The 15,634-nt window shown below is 36.9% G+C and overlaps 1 protein-coding gene across 2 annotated transcripts in view; it reads right to left on the bottom strand.

Moving 5' to 3' along the window:
* TPK1 (thiamin pyrophosphokinase 1) overlaps positions 1–15,634 on the bottom strand; it is a 384,318-nt gene that overhangs the window by 164,974 nt on the left and 203,710 nt on the right. The window lies entirely within an intron of this gene.

Genomic DNA, 15,634 nt, shown 5'->3' with positions numbered 1-15,634 from the left:
ATTATCTTTTTTATTTCACATCATGGGACGTTTCAGGAATGGAATTAGAGTGTTACCATAATGGACTGATTATGATAATCGTTTTACTTGAGAAAGTAGAGATTATACTACATTAATGAGTCTTTAAAAAATACTGATGTGATGATATTCACGATGAACATAAGGACTTTGATAAATGTATAATAAATTATATTCTCAGCTACCTGAAATTAAAATGAAACTATTTTGATGAAACTTTGAAGTTCTTTAAGCAGACATGACAATTGTACATGAATGAAAAAACTAATATGAATATTGAAGTAATAATAAAACTTTACATTTTAAGTAAAATCAAGACAGCTGTCCTACCATATGATTTGATAAAAGCCTCTTTCTCCCTTGTGAGACACAGAACAAGGAGCTATGCCTGTGAAAATATGTCTCCTGGATTATCTTTTGGACATTATGAAATGAATTTATAAGTTCTTCGCCTTCTCTACAAGATAACCTACCCAGTGAAAAATACTGAAATATATTTACAAGTATGAAGCCACAAAAGTGCCAGTTTGTTGGCACTAGTGAGCTTGGATGGCTAAAGAAACCATATTTTTGAAATGACACCTTTTCCTCCAATGTCATACAGAGGCAAAGGTACATAAAAGTGAGCACGATGGGACTTCAGACTTCTTAATTCCGGAATAAAACAATTCTTGGACTCTGACAAACAGCTGAGTAAGGGAAAGTTAAATATAATCTAGTATATAAAGTTGCCATTCAAAGAGTTTTCAAGGATACAAAACACCCATACTGCCTCTTAAATTATTCTAAGAACCATTCTCGGTAGATTTAAAGGTTCTTCTTTTACTTCAAGGTCTCTTTAAATGTGTCAAGCTCAACCTGTGCTTCATTCATTTATGACTGTCCTGCAATATAGTGACCAATGAAAAAATTAATTTCTCATCATTCAGAAATATATTGTGCTCTAAAAGATGTATATGTCATCTTTACAAGATCATCGACATATACTTTCTTGACCCTAAAAGAACATTGAAATTTACTATAATCACCAAGCAAGGACATAAAGAAGTGACCCTTCTCAGGTTAACACTCCTAAAAAAGAAGATAGAAGCATATGGCAGGGCATGCGGGATATTAGCATGGTTGAACAGAACAGGCTGCCACCAAACCAAAAATCATTACGCTGAAAGTTCCTTAAGGGCAGGTTCATTCATTATTGTTTCCAGTGCCAGGCACTGGTTTGTTGCATAGTAAATGTTCAATAAACGTTTAAATAATATTCTTGAGGAAGAAAATGGATTTTTACAAATATATTTATAAAAATGTACACTGGCTAGAGGGTACAATCGTACACTGTCTTATTGCTAAATATACCATAAATGACAATGAAAGTTGTCTTCCTCTTTTAAGTGCTGACAATAGACATACTCACCAAAAAGGAAATAAAATTTAAATGGCAAATAGAAACTACAACATAATGGATGATTAATAGATCATTATCTGCCTTCATGGAATCCACATAGAAAGCCATGGGGAAAATGACAGTTAAACAAAACCCAGGGAGTAATCTATCTAGTACCACTGCAACATTTTGTAGATTAAGAAAATAAAAACAAGAGATAAAAATTGACTTGCTGACAACTGGACAGCAAGGCAGTAATTAGCAGCAAAGCCATGAGTAGAAATCCTATTTATTTACTCTCACAAAGTAAAACAAGTTCTGAGATAGCTGATTGAAAAATGTCACATAACATCTCTAGAGTTAGTTTCACAAGAAGGATACTCTACAAGAAAAGCTACTTGAAACATACGAGCAAGGCAGGAATATCTAACTTTACCTCATCATTTAATAATAAACACATAGAAATGCTTGGCTCAGGACATAGAGAGAGATTATTAGCACTGAAAAAATCAGACTGAATCTAACCCAAGAATTTCTATAAACTTGTTGAAGGTTTTTAACTGCTAAAAAGCAGCCATTCACAAGGTGAAATGGTTCTAATCTCATCACAGACTGAGAACAAACTCACTAGAAGTGGAAATAGCTCTAATAACAGGGCAGCATCCAACAGTTAGAAAGGAGATCTGCAAAACAATTAACTGAAGTGCAATAACAGGCCTGTGGCCATCTAAGGACGTTTTTGCTGTTTTCTGGTTCTTAGGGTAACATATTAAGATATAAAAGAGGAGAAACAAAGATAAAGATGAGACACTACCAAGATCCTGCAAACAAGGAATAATGTAGAAATACTATAAGGTATCAAGCAATACTCACCTACTATATATTAATATTTATGATTATTTTATATAGAATAAAGCCCAATTTCCTAGCGTCAGAAGCACTGAGGTGCTGTGAAAAATTCCACTGATAAGATATTTTCTTTAAAAAAAGACAACCCTCATACTCACTATCCAAGGACTGAGAAGATATTAAAGCCATGATATTTAGCAAAGTAAGAAAGTATATGACTTTCTAATAAGTAGTTTGTAATGTTAGTTTCCTAACAGAAATGCAGAAAACACTTATGATGCCAGTGACTGGGAATTTTTGTTTCAACTACTTCTATCTTTGATTTTTTTCTCAATTACATAAAATATATTGTTTTTAGGATACAATGTATTATGTTATAAACCAACAAGTGGCTCCACTTTTCAGATTATACTTTTGCTTTTTTGGTTTTTTGTTTTTGAGACAGGGTCTCTTTCTGTCCTATAGGATGGAGTGCAGTGGCACAATTACGGCTCACTGCAGCCTTGACCTTCCAGACTCAAGCGATCCTTCCACCTCAGCCTTCCAAGTAGCTGGGACTACAGGCATGCACCACCATACTCAGCTAATTTTTTTGTAGTGATAGGGTTTTGCCATGTTACCCAGGCTGGTCTCAAATTCCTGGGCTCAAGCAATCCTATGGTCTTGGCCCCCCAAAATGCTGGGATTATAGGCGTGAGCCACCACTCCTGGCTAATTCGTCTTAAAATATAATTTTTCACATATACATGGAAAGAGTATCAAAGACTCACAGGAATAGAAAGATAAGAAAAGTCATCTATTGAGTGGATGATATTTCTCGTGGAACTCAAACAAATGATTATGATTTACATGAAGGAATAAGGGACCAAAAAAAAAAAAAAAAGCAAAGACAATCTTGCAAAAGCACACCGTAGTTGAACTTGCCTTTCCGGTTATTCTGACATACAAAGTAATTAACATAACAGGGTATTGGAAAAATGAAACAGTAGAATATTAGCACCACAGAAGCATAGATATTTGCTTGTGTGATTCACAGCTGTCTTCTAGGAACTAGAACAGTGACTGGCACAAATAAAGTGTTCAATATATGGTTGGTCAATAGATATCTGAACAGAAATGGGAAGACAGAAATATACACAGATGCATATTTGAAACGTACTAGCAAAGTCTCAAAACATTTACAAAAAAAAACAGAAAAGAAAATGATTGCAGTAGGTAATATTTTAAACAAGGTGCAAAAATAAACATAAATCTGAAGAGAAAGAACTGATAAATTCAGCTACTTTTAATTAAGACCTTTTTGTCATCAATAAACAATATGCATAAAGTAAACAAAGAAAGCTTCAAAATGAAAGAAGGTATTTTCCACAACCATAAGTAAAAACAAAAGGTTACTATCCAGCATACATAAAGAATTTATAAAAATCTATAAAGAATAACTGGATGGAAAAATGGGCAAAATATTTTACTAGGCAAGTTAAAGAACAGCAAACCTGAAAAAGCCAATTGTATTAGTCCATTTTCATGCTGCTGATAAAGACACGTCCTTTATAAAGACATAAAGACTGGGCAATTTAAAAACGAAATAGGTTTAATGGGACTTACAGTTCCACGTGGCTGGGGAGGCCTCATAATCATGGCAGAAGGAAAGGAGAACCAAGCCACATCCTAAGTAGATGGCAGCAGGCAAAGAGAGCTTGTTCAGGAAAACTCCCCTTTTTAAAACCATCAGATTTCATGAGACTTATTCACTATCACAAGAACAGTGCAGGAAAGACCTGGCCCCATGTTTTAATTACCTCCCACCAGGTTCCTCCCACAACACGTGAGAATTCAAAATGAGATGTTGGTGGGGACACAGTCAAACCATATCACCAAAACACATGAAAAAGCCAATAGACCTGCAGGATTGCTTGAGCCCAGAAAATTGAGACGAGCCTTGGTAACATAGCAAAAGCCCATCACTACAAAAAAATCAGCCGGACATGGTGGTGCACACCTTGGGTGGCTGAGGTGGGAGAATTGCTTGAGCCCAAGAGGTGGAGGCTGCAGTGAGCCATGAAAGCAAATACACAAAATATTTTAATAGGCAAGTTAAAGACTAGCAAGACAGAAAAAGCCAATACACATGAAAGGATGTTGATTTTCACTAGAAATCAGATAAGCCCAAATAAAAATCACTGATATACATTTGTCATACGTTACATTAACAAAAAAATTTGTGGCATATTTAAACACTGGGTTATTCTATGACAAAAAATGAATGAACAAAAAATCACAGAAGAATAAATGATACGTTCATGAATCACACAGGCAGTACAACTGCATATATATACACAATGTAAAAACATGCTTATTACCTTTACATAGGATTTAGTGTTGCTTTTGTTAAAGTATTAAGAAATATAAGAGAATAAAAAATTTTAGATTTAACCATGAGAAAGGGTCACACAGTCTTGAACTGTATAGGGAGCATTTATTAAGTCAGGTTGTGGTTACAAAAGTATTTGGTTTATTATTTTTTATACTTGTACATACCTTAAACATTTCTGACATGGTTTGGCTGTGTCCTAATCTTGAATTGTACTTCCCATAATCCCAATGGATTGTGGGAGGTACCAGGTGGGAAGTTCTTGAATCATGGGAGCAGTTTCCTCTATTCTGTTCTCATGATACTGAGTGAGTTTCATGAGATCTGACATTTCCTCTGCTTGCACGTACTCCATTTTGCCTCCCTATGAAGAAGGTTCCTGCTTATCCTTTGCCATCTGCTATGATTCTAAGTTTCCCAAGGCCTCCCCAGCAACACAAAACTGTGAGTCAATTAAAGCTCTCTCCTTTATAAATTACCCAGTCTTCGGTATTTCTTCACAGCAGCATGAGAACAGACTAATACAGTAAGTACCAGGAGAAGGGTGCTGCTGTAAATATGCCTGAAAGTGTAGAAGCAACTTTAGAAATGGGTAACAGGCAGAGGTTGGAACCATTTGGGGGACTGAGAGGACAGGCAAGTGTGTGAAAGTTTAGAACTTCCTGGAGACTTCGAGGGTTAAGAAGACACGAAGATGTGGGAAAGTTTAGAACTTCCTAGAGACTTGTTGAATGGCTTTGACCAAAATGCTGATAGTGATATGGACAATGTAGTCCAGGCTGAGGGGGTCTCAGATGGAGATGAGGAACTTCTTGGGAACTGGAGCAAAGGTGACTCTTGCTATGCTTTAGCAAAGAGACTGGTGGCATTTTGCCCCTGCCACAGAAATATGTGGAACTTTGAACTTGAGAGAGATGACTTAGGATATCTGGCAGAAAAAATTTCTAAGCATCAAAGCATTCAAGGGTAAGCAGAGCATAAAAATTTGGAAAAGTCACAGCCTGACAATGCGATAGAAAATAGAAACCCATTATCTGGGGGACAAATTCAAGTCGGCTGCAGAAATTTGCATAAGTAATGAAGAATGCAATGTTAATCCAAAGACAATGGGGAAAATATCTCCAGAGAATGTCACAGATCTTCACAGCAGCCCCTCCCAACACAGGCCCAGTGGCCTAGGAGGAAAAAAATGGTTTCATGTGCTGGGCCCAGGGTCCCCCTGCTCTGTGCAGCCTCGGGACATGGTGCCCTGTATCCTAGCTGCTTCAGTCCCAGCTGTGGCTAAAAGGGGACACAATTAAGCTTGGGCCATTGCCTCAGAGGGTCCAAGCTCCAAGCCTTGGCAGCTTACACATGGTGTTAAGCCTGAAAGTGCACAGAAGTCAAGAGATGAGGTTTGGGAACCTCTAACCAAGATTTCAGAAGATGTACAGAAATGCCTGAATGTCCAGGCAGAAGTTCGCTACAGGGGCAGAGCCCACACACAGAGTCCTGACTGGGGCACTGCCTAGTGGAGCCATGAGAGGAGGGCCACCATTCTCTAGATCCCAGAACGGTAGATCCAGCAACATCTTGCACTTCCACCTGGAAAAGCTGCAGGCACTCAATGCCAGCTCATGAAAGCAGGAAAGAGTGAGGCTGGTCTGTACCCTGCAAAGCCACAGGGGTGGAGCTGCCCAAGGTCGTGAGAGCCCACCTCTTGCATCAGCATGACCTGGACATGAGACATGGAGTCAAAGGAGATCATTTGGAACTTTAAAGTTTAATGACTGCCTTATTGGATTTTGGACTTGCATGGGACCTGTAGCCCACCTTTTTTTGGCCAATTTCTCCTATTTGGAATGTGTGTATTTACTCAATGCCTGTACCTCCCTTGTACCTAGGAAGTAACTAACTTGCTCTTGATTTTACAGGTTCATAAGCAGAAGGGATTTGCCTTATCTCAGATTTGGACTTGGACTTTTGAGCTCATGCTGGAATGAGTTAAGACTTTGGGGGGACTCTTGGGAAGGTTTTGAAATGTGAGGACATGAGATATGAGAGGAGCCGGGGCCAGCATGATATGGTTTGGTTGTGTCACCACCCAAACAACATCTTGAATTGTAATCCTCATAATCCCCACAAGTCGTGGGAAGGTCCTGGTGGGAAGTAATTGAATCATGGTGGCAGTCTCCCCCATGCTGTTCTTGTGACAGCGAGTGAGTCTCATAAGATCTGATGGTTTTATAAGCATCGCACATTTCCCCTGCTTGCATTCACTCTATCATACCACCCTGTTTAGAAGGTGTTTGCTTCTCCTTGGCCTTCTGCCATGACTGTACGTTTTCTGAGTCCTCCCCAGCAATGTGGAACTGTGAGTCAATTAAACCTCTTTCCTTTATCCCAGTCTCAGGTGTTTCTTCATATCAGCATGAGAATGGACTAATATAATTTCGTACTATTTTTAGTCATTTAGTGCTTAATACTAAGGAGTGGGGCCCACTACCTAGAACAATGAATAATACACAGTAAGCATACATTAAACATCTGGCTTATGATCAAACTGAGTCCCTTCTTTATCCCTCACACTAAGTTGGTAAAATGTATAGTGACAGGAAATTTCTAACTAGCCCACTGCATATCTCAATAATTCTATTAAAATTTCATAATATTATTGTATCAAGTATATCTCCCTTTATTGTCTTGTAACTGATCTTAGTTGTACCTTCTTGAGATCATATAGAAAAGGTCATACATTTCTTTTAAGTTAGAAAACTCTTTCATTTTCTTATCTCCATTCCATTGATCCTGAGATATTTAGGATCCAGATTTACACCCAGTAACATATAAACTAGCCCTCTCAGCTTCAGTAGACACTCACAGAGGAGATAAGCATGTGTTCCCCAGCTGTGTCCACATCTCAGCCCGACACTGACTAGGACAGGTGGGAACAGAGTCCTTTACCAAAACATTAGCAGCCTCTCCAGTGCCGGGCATCTGAATATCAGTACAAGACAAGGCATATTCTCAACCAAAACCAAACTAAATGAACATATATCAAAAAGTAACAGTTTGCAAAAGCAAGATATTTTATTAAGAAAATGCCATAAAGCATTAAGTATTATAAATGTTTTCAAATATTAGAGTGTGATTTTCGCAATAAGAAAATAATTCCTCAAGATGATTTATGTCAAAATGACAAAGAACTTACAATGATTTTCCTGCAGTTTTTAAACAATTCAAATACCATTGGTTCTAGTTTCATCAACAAAGCCATTATTCTCAAAGCTGCTACATGCATATGAGAAATAATCATATACAGAAGCAGGGAAAGAAACACTGTTTTCTTACATGGTATCCTGCAAGTAATGAAGATTCAGAATATAGATAAATTATGCTGTGAAACCTATGGTATGAGACTGGAACTCATGAGAAGTAATAACTTACTTAGAAAAATGGCAGTAATAATTATAAATATTTCCTGAAGGTTCTACACTAGATCATTCACATAAAATTTTATATATACACATACAGCAGAGCATATATGCAAATCTATATGCTATGAGATATAAAGATATTAAATAAATGTAAAATATGACTTCAATGATGACAATCACTAAAGACAAGTATTAGTTATCTAACATCTGTTAAATCAATGAGCTAATAAGTAAATGAAAAAATATAAATTAAAACAAAGGCAAAAATCATTAGGAAAGAAAGGTATAGGAAGAACACATTAGCTGTTGACTAAATAGAATCATCTCTCAAAGAAACAACAATGGCAAGAGGTGGCTGGGGCTTCTCCACCCCTAGTCTCCCTGACCACCACCACCAGAGCACAAGAAAAAGTACATTAAGTGTATGTTGCTATGTACATGCTGTATGTGCTTGCCGTGCAAATACAAAGTCAAAACAGAAATTCAGAACCCTCACACTGCCAGGAGCACACTTAAATATGCCATATATCCTTGACATAAACTGAAGATTTCACTTATATGTATTTATCAACCACACACAAAGAACCGTCATTTTCTACAATTTGATTGTTTACAAAATGCACAAACCAGAAAATTTCTAACTCACCCTAATTTTATATTGCCCCAGCATCTTATGATTCTTATGTGAAATAGAGAGAGGATGCAATTCATATCAAAATGTAGCTGTTGAACTTAAATAAGACATGGGTATAAAAGGTTTTCATAACTTCTTTCCTTCATCTAATCTTTGTTAAAATTTCACTTTCTTAATGCGGCACACTCTGACTACCCTACTTAAAACTGTGACTTCATGCACTTCCCTCTGCCCGACCCTAGCAAGCCTGATCTGGGCTGTCCCGACTGCCCTTACCCTACTAAGAATTTCCTGTTTTCTCCAAAGGAAATAACACTTTCTAACATATCACATATTATTTATTGTCTCTTTATACCAGAAGGAAGGGCTAATCCTCAGTTTTGTTTTCTGTTTTATCCTGAGTACCTCAAATAGCACACAGTAAGCACTCAGTAAATATTTACTCAATAAACGAATGAATGAATATTTGCTATAATGCAGATGTCTCATGCCTTATGTTTGAATAACAGTACACATTCCACATATTGTACCTTGGTGAGAAAATACTACTGATAATGACAAAAGGAACATTTTGTTATTTCCTAAAATTATAAAGCTGCAAATATATTAGTCCACTTTCACACTGCTATAAAGAACTGCCTGAGCCTGGATAATTTATAAAAGAAAGAGGCATAATTGACTCACAGTTCAGCATGGCTGGGGAGGCCACAGGAAACTTACAATCATGGCAGAAGGCAAAGGGGAAGCAAGGCACCTTCTTCACAGGGTGGCAGGAAGGAAAACAAATGCAGGAGGAACTGGCGCACGCTTATTAAACCATCAGATCTCATGAGAACTCACTATTATGAGAACATCATGAAGGAAACCACCCCCAGGATTCAGTTACCTCTAGCTGGTTTCTCTATTGACATGTGCAGATTATAAGGATTACGGGGATTACAGTTCAAGATGAGATTTTGGGTGGGAACACAGTCAAACCGTATCAGATATAGTCTATGCTTTTCAGCCAGACTGGCACCTCAATCTCTTGGTAGCCTAAATTAATCAATAGAGGACATTTCCCAATTAAAAATAATTAAACAAGCTGTTCAGTTTAACATTCTTGTAATAGATAAATGCTAATAAAATATTTTGAGGCTAAACTCAAATAGGTGACATATGAATACCTGTCATATTCTTTGATTGGCATTTTTCATTCCTCTGCGCGTTAAAGTGGGACGACTGGAATGGATCAGTTCCCTCCCTCACCTCACAAATACACCCAACTGCAAGCCTTTCTGACATCAATGCTAAAAACATACAGACAAAACATGTAGTCCCGGCTAAAATGGAAGCTTGCAACAGATTGTCATGGTGATATGAAGATAGTGTCCTTTGTATTTCTTCCATTTTCTTTAAGTTCTTAGCATGGACACTTCACCAGAACAAGTACAGTAGTCCCCGCTTTTCCATAGTTTTGAGCTCCACGGTTTCAGTTACCCACAATCAACAGCTGTCCAAAAATAGGTGACTATAATACAATCAGATATTCTGGGAGAGAATGATCACATTTATATAACTTTTCTTTCAGTCTATTCTTATCAATGTTATAGTGTTACTAGTTATTACTGCTGAACTCTAATTTACAAATTAAACTTTATCAAAGGTATGTATGCATAGGAAAACAGTGTATATAGAGTTCAGTATTATCTGTGGTTCCAGGTACCCACTAGGGATCTTGGAACATATCCCCTGTGAAAAAAGGGGACTCCTATATAGTAAAAAAAAAGATACTACATCCCCAGCATGCATTCCTTCTCTTTATTAGATACTAGGCACCTGACTTTTCTTTGACTATTTATTTACCCTCTCTCAGGTATACAATCAGATACTCAGTTCTGGAGGTATCAGGACTGGTAAAGATGATCAACATAATTTATCCCCTTATCCACTGCAAATTGTTTGGAGATGAGTACCTGCCACAATTCGGGCCAAAGAGAGCGCAAGAATTGCTGGGGTGTGTGCATCAACCCTGCAAGAGACTTCTGCTCTTCAGTAGAAAGACATGTTGAGATGGTAGCCAGTCTACAACACAAGAGGACAGCCTAGAGCCAGAGATCCACAATGTGGCACCTGAGAATGAAGCTGGCAGTGCAGGTCAAAGAGTTAAGAAACAAGAAACAGTACCTGGGGGCTATTTTGGCAGCCCATGAAGCCTCACTGAAGCTGAATCCTCCTGTATCCTTTTTGGTTATATGAATAAATATTTGTTTTATTTTGTGCTGTTAAAGCTATTTGTTTTCATTGCTTGCAATATAAGCAGTTCTTAACACCAGCCTTCCCACAGATGAAGAAAATATTCATTTATGTGGTATGGCTGAAACAGAAGACACCTAACAAATGACTTCTTTTTTCATTTCAATGATTGATTGATTGATTGATTGAGTTTGAGACAGAGAGTCTGGCTCTGTCACCCAGGCTACAGTGCAACGGCATGATCTTGGCTAACTGCAACGTCCACCTCCCGGGTTCAAGTAATTCTCCTGCCTCGCCTCCTGAGCAGCTGGGTCTACAGGTGCACGCCACCATGCCCAGCTAATTTTTGTATTTTTAGTAGAGACGGGGTTTCACCATTTTGGCCAGGACAGTTCCGATCTCTTGACCTCATGATCCGCCCACCTTGGCCTCCCAAAGTGCTGGAATTACAGGCGTGAACCACCACACCCGGCCCATTTCAATGTTTTATCTGCATTTAGACATGAAAATGAATACTAGGTGGATTAAATATTTAAGTTCTTGCCTGTCATGCCCAGGTCAGTATCTAAGAATTTAATATCCAAAAATTTAAAGACTATGTACATTGGAAGGCCAAAGGAAGGTAAACATTGAAAAGCGTATAGATCTCCAGATTGGGAAAGCTGTGGTCCCTAAAGACATGATATGTTGGCCTGGTATTAGCAAACTCATTATCAGGTTGGGTAATGAATTTGTGCTAATCAAGTATTGTCATTAAAATAGTGTTCTACCTTCTTCAGCCATTTCAGCACAAGATAAGAGTTTATAATGACATATGTAATTTTACCATAAAACACAGAGAATTTCCTTGGTATTACCTAAAAGGTCCTAAGACATAATTGAAAATTAGCCAGAAACAACTGCACATTAAGTAAAATAGGGACCAAAATTGCAAATTTTATACAAATACACACGTGTATGTGCACACACATATATACATCGTGGAAAAGACAGAATTTAGGAACAAACTGGTTATACAAAAAGAAATTTTCTTCCACATGTAAATTTTCCTTAAACTTTCATTTGACTTAAATATGAAACTAGAGATCTGCCAAAAAGTTTTAATAAACAATACATTATAAAGATATCTTCCATTATACTTGGCTGTAATAACAAAAATAATAAAAATTGAATTGAAAAGATAAAATAACAAGCTGAATACCAAGTTCAATAAGAACAAACTGAAATAATTCACAATGATAAAGGAAATATCACAAGTTCACATTAAAATGATGAATGCCCTAAGGTCTCCAAACACAAAATTTGAAAGCAAATATTCAAGGTGCAGAAAGTTACAAATAAGGTAATTTAATCCTCATTGTCCACATGATCATCCATCAGGTTTGAGGGCACTGAAGAACAGAAAGAGGCAAAACACTTACTAAAAGAGAAGTAGTATTTTACAAAGGGATACTCATGGAACAAATTAAAGTGGTACAACTCAAGCTCACACACACACAAGCAAAAATTCTTGTCTGGCAAATCTTGTCTATTATTTGGGGAAAACAGGATCTTCAGGCACAAAGAGTAAACGCAACACTCCGTGAATACAGGGAAACGGACGTCTGCACTCTCAGTCGCTAGGATAGTATGGGCACATATCAGTAAGTCAATAGACGTTTAGTGGTTAGACAAATGGTGGTTCAATTAAAACCATTTCTCTCCTCATAAAAATAATGGTATTTTTCTCATAAATATAAACATATAGAAACCAGAAAATGAGTCTCACACGGAGAAGAAATACTTATTTTTTACTCACTATATACTAATGCTGCTTTGAGGAAATTAAGTAACTCTTTTCTATTTGGACACAACTAATGCAGATTCTTAAAATAACAAAAATTAGCATTTCATATTCAATTAAGTAAAGTTTAAAATACATTAATGTTAACAAAACTAATATCCAGTAAGGAAAATTGAAATACACATGCACATTGAGGTTAACAAATGCAGTAGTATAAAGTACAACAGAAAAAATTCAGAATATGTTTGAATAAGTTTTAACTTATTTAAAAAAAAAAAAAACAAATGACAAGGAAAAAACTGCTATTAGGAACTTAGCGAAAAATTAACAATAAACAGTTTTTGGAATATGCCCTGGAATGATCAGCGTTCAGCTCAATTCCCCATACTGCCAACATCTAGAGCTATAGCAAACATAAAATATATGCTTGTAATATATGGTCCTCATCACAATAAAATCACAAATCATCTAAGGGATAGGTTTATGTTCAGTGTGGTATATGTATGCATTTTTTTAAAAAGAAAGAGGGTTCAAACAGTACAGTTTATGGTGAATATTTATTTTAACCAAGTAATTTTACTATTGGATCAACCTAATATTTTATTAGTACATTAATTACTTAGGTCTATATGAATATTAAAGTCTACCTTATGAGTACTAACACATCTTATTAGAATAACCAAATAATTTTATCATACAGAATTATCAATCTACCCTATGACTATTAAAATATTAATTGAAACATAAGTTTTAAGCTATAAGCTCCTTGCAGCTACCCACTGTACTCCTTTATTTACTGTTCCCAGGACAAGAGCCCAACATGGTGTGTAGCAAGTGGTAAGCACTCAATAATGAAGTCATTTATAAAGGCATAGCAGACGAGATAAATTATCCCTCTAGGCAAGGATTAGCAAACTTTTCCTATAAAGGGCCAGATAGTGATTTTTTCAAGTCTGCAGGCCATAGGGTCTCTGTCCAAACTACTCAACTCTACCTGTGTAGCATGAAAGACTCTAATAAATGAATGAATGGAAATGGCTGTGTTCTAATAAAACTGAAATTTAACTTGCTTACAATTTTCATGTGTTGTAAAATTTTCATTTGATTTTTTTCAACTATTTAAAAATGTAAAACCATTCTTAGCCTGCCAAAACTACAAAAACAGTTAGCAAGCCATATTTGGCCTGCGAGTTGTATTAACAGTTTACCAACCAACCCTTCTTCTAGGCCTACGATTAGATATTGTCCATAAACAACTAAATGCTGTATATCATAAGAAATTTAATACGAGGAAAAAGGCTTAGATTGAAAAAAAAAAAATCCCTCTGAACTTCATACCTCCATCTGTAATAGAAGTAATATAAAAACCAGAATTGTCAAAGATCAGATGGCTGTAGATATGTGGTATTATTTCTGAGGACTCTGTTCTGTTCCATTGGTCTATATCTCTGTTTTGGTACAAGTACCATGCTGTTTTGGTTACTGTAGCCTTGTAGTACAGTTTGAAGTCAGGTAGCGCGATGCCTCCAGCTTTGTTCTTTTGACTTAGGATTGTCTTGGCAATGCGGGTTCTTGTTTGGTTCCATATGAACGTTAAAGCAGTTTTTTCCAATTCTGTGAAGAAACTCATGGTAGCTTGATGGGGATGGCATTGAATCTATAAATTACCTTGGGCAGTATGGCCATTTTCATGATATTGATTCTTCCTATCCATGAGCATGGTATGTTCCTCCATTTGTTTGTATCCTCTTTTATTTCACTGAGCAGTGGTTTGTAGCTCTCCTTGAAGAGGTCCTTTACATCCCTTGTAAGTTGGATTCCTAGGTATTTTATTCTCTTTGAAGCAATTGTGAATGGAAGTTCATTCCTGATTTGGCTCTCTGTTTGTCTGTTACTGGTGTATAAGAATGCTTGTGATTTTTGTACATTAATTATGTATCCTGAGGCTTTGCTGAAGTTGCTAATCAGCTTAAGGAGATTTTGGGCTGAGATGATGGGGTTTTCTAAATATACAATCATGTCATCTGCAAACAGGGACAATTTGACTTCTTCTTTTCCGAACTGAATACCCTTGATTTCTTTCTCTTGCCTGATTGCTCTAGCCAGAACTTCCAACACTATGTTGAATAGGAGTAGAGAGAGAGGGCATCCTGTCTTGTGCCCGTTTTCAAAAGGAATGCTTCCAGTTTTTGCCCATTCAGTATGATATTAGCTGTGGGTTTGTCATAAATAGCTCTTATTATTTTGAGATACGTTCCATCAATACCAAATTTATTGAGAGTTTTTAGCGTGAAGGGCTGTTGAATTTTGTCAAAGGCCTTTTCTTCATCTATTGAGACAATCATGTGGTTTTTGTCTTTGGTTCTGTTTATATGCTGGATTACATTTATTGATTTGCATATGTGGAACCAGCCTTGCAACCCAGGGAGGAAGCCCACTTGATCATGGTGGATAAGCTTTTTAATGTGCTGCTGGATTCGGTTTGCCAGTATTTTATTAAGGATTTTTGCATCAATGTTCATCAGGGATATTGGTCTAAAATTATCTTTTTTTGTTGTGCCTCTGCCAGGCTTTGGTATCAGGATGATGTGGGCCTCATAACATGAGTTAAGGAGGATTCCCTCTTTTTCTATTGATTGGAATAATTTCAGAAGGAACGGTACCAGCTCCTCCTTGTACCTCTGGTAGAATTCAGCTGTGAATCCGTCTGGTCTTGGACTTTTTTTGGTTGGTAGGCTATTAATTATTGCCTCAATTTCAGAGCCTGCTATTGGTCTAATCAGGGATTCAACTTCTTCCTGGTTTAGTCTTGGGAGAGTGTAAGTGTCCAGGAAATTATCCATTTCTTCTAGATTTTCTAGTTTATTTGCATAGAGGTGTTTATAGTATTGTATTTCTGTGGGGTCGGTGGTGGTATCTCCTTTATCATTTTTTATTGCATCTATTT

The sequence above is a fragment of the Trachypithecus francoisi genome, unplaced genomic scaffold (genome assembly GCF_009764315.1).
Source record: "Trachypithecus francoisi isolate TF-2019V2 unplaced genomic scaffold, Tfra_2.0 Lachesis_group4, whole genome shotgun sequence".
NCBI classification, from domain to species: domain Eukaryota; kingdom Metazoa; phylum Chordata; class Mammalia; order Primates; family Cercopithecidae; genus Trachypithecus; species Trachypithecus francoisi.
Note: the sequence above shows the minus strand (reverse complement) of the source record. Positions and strands in the feature narration are given on the sequence as shown.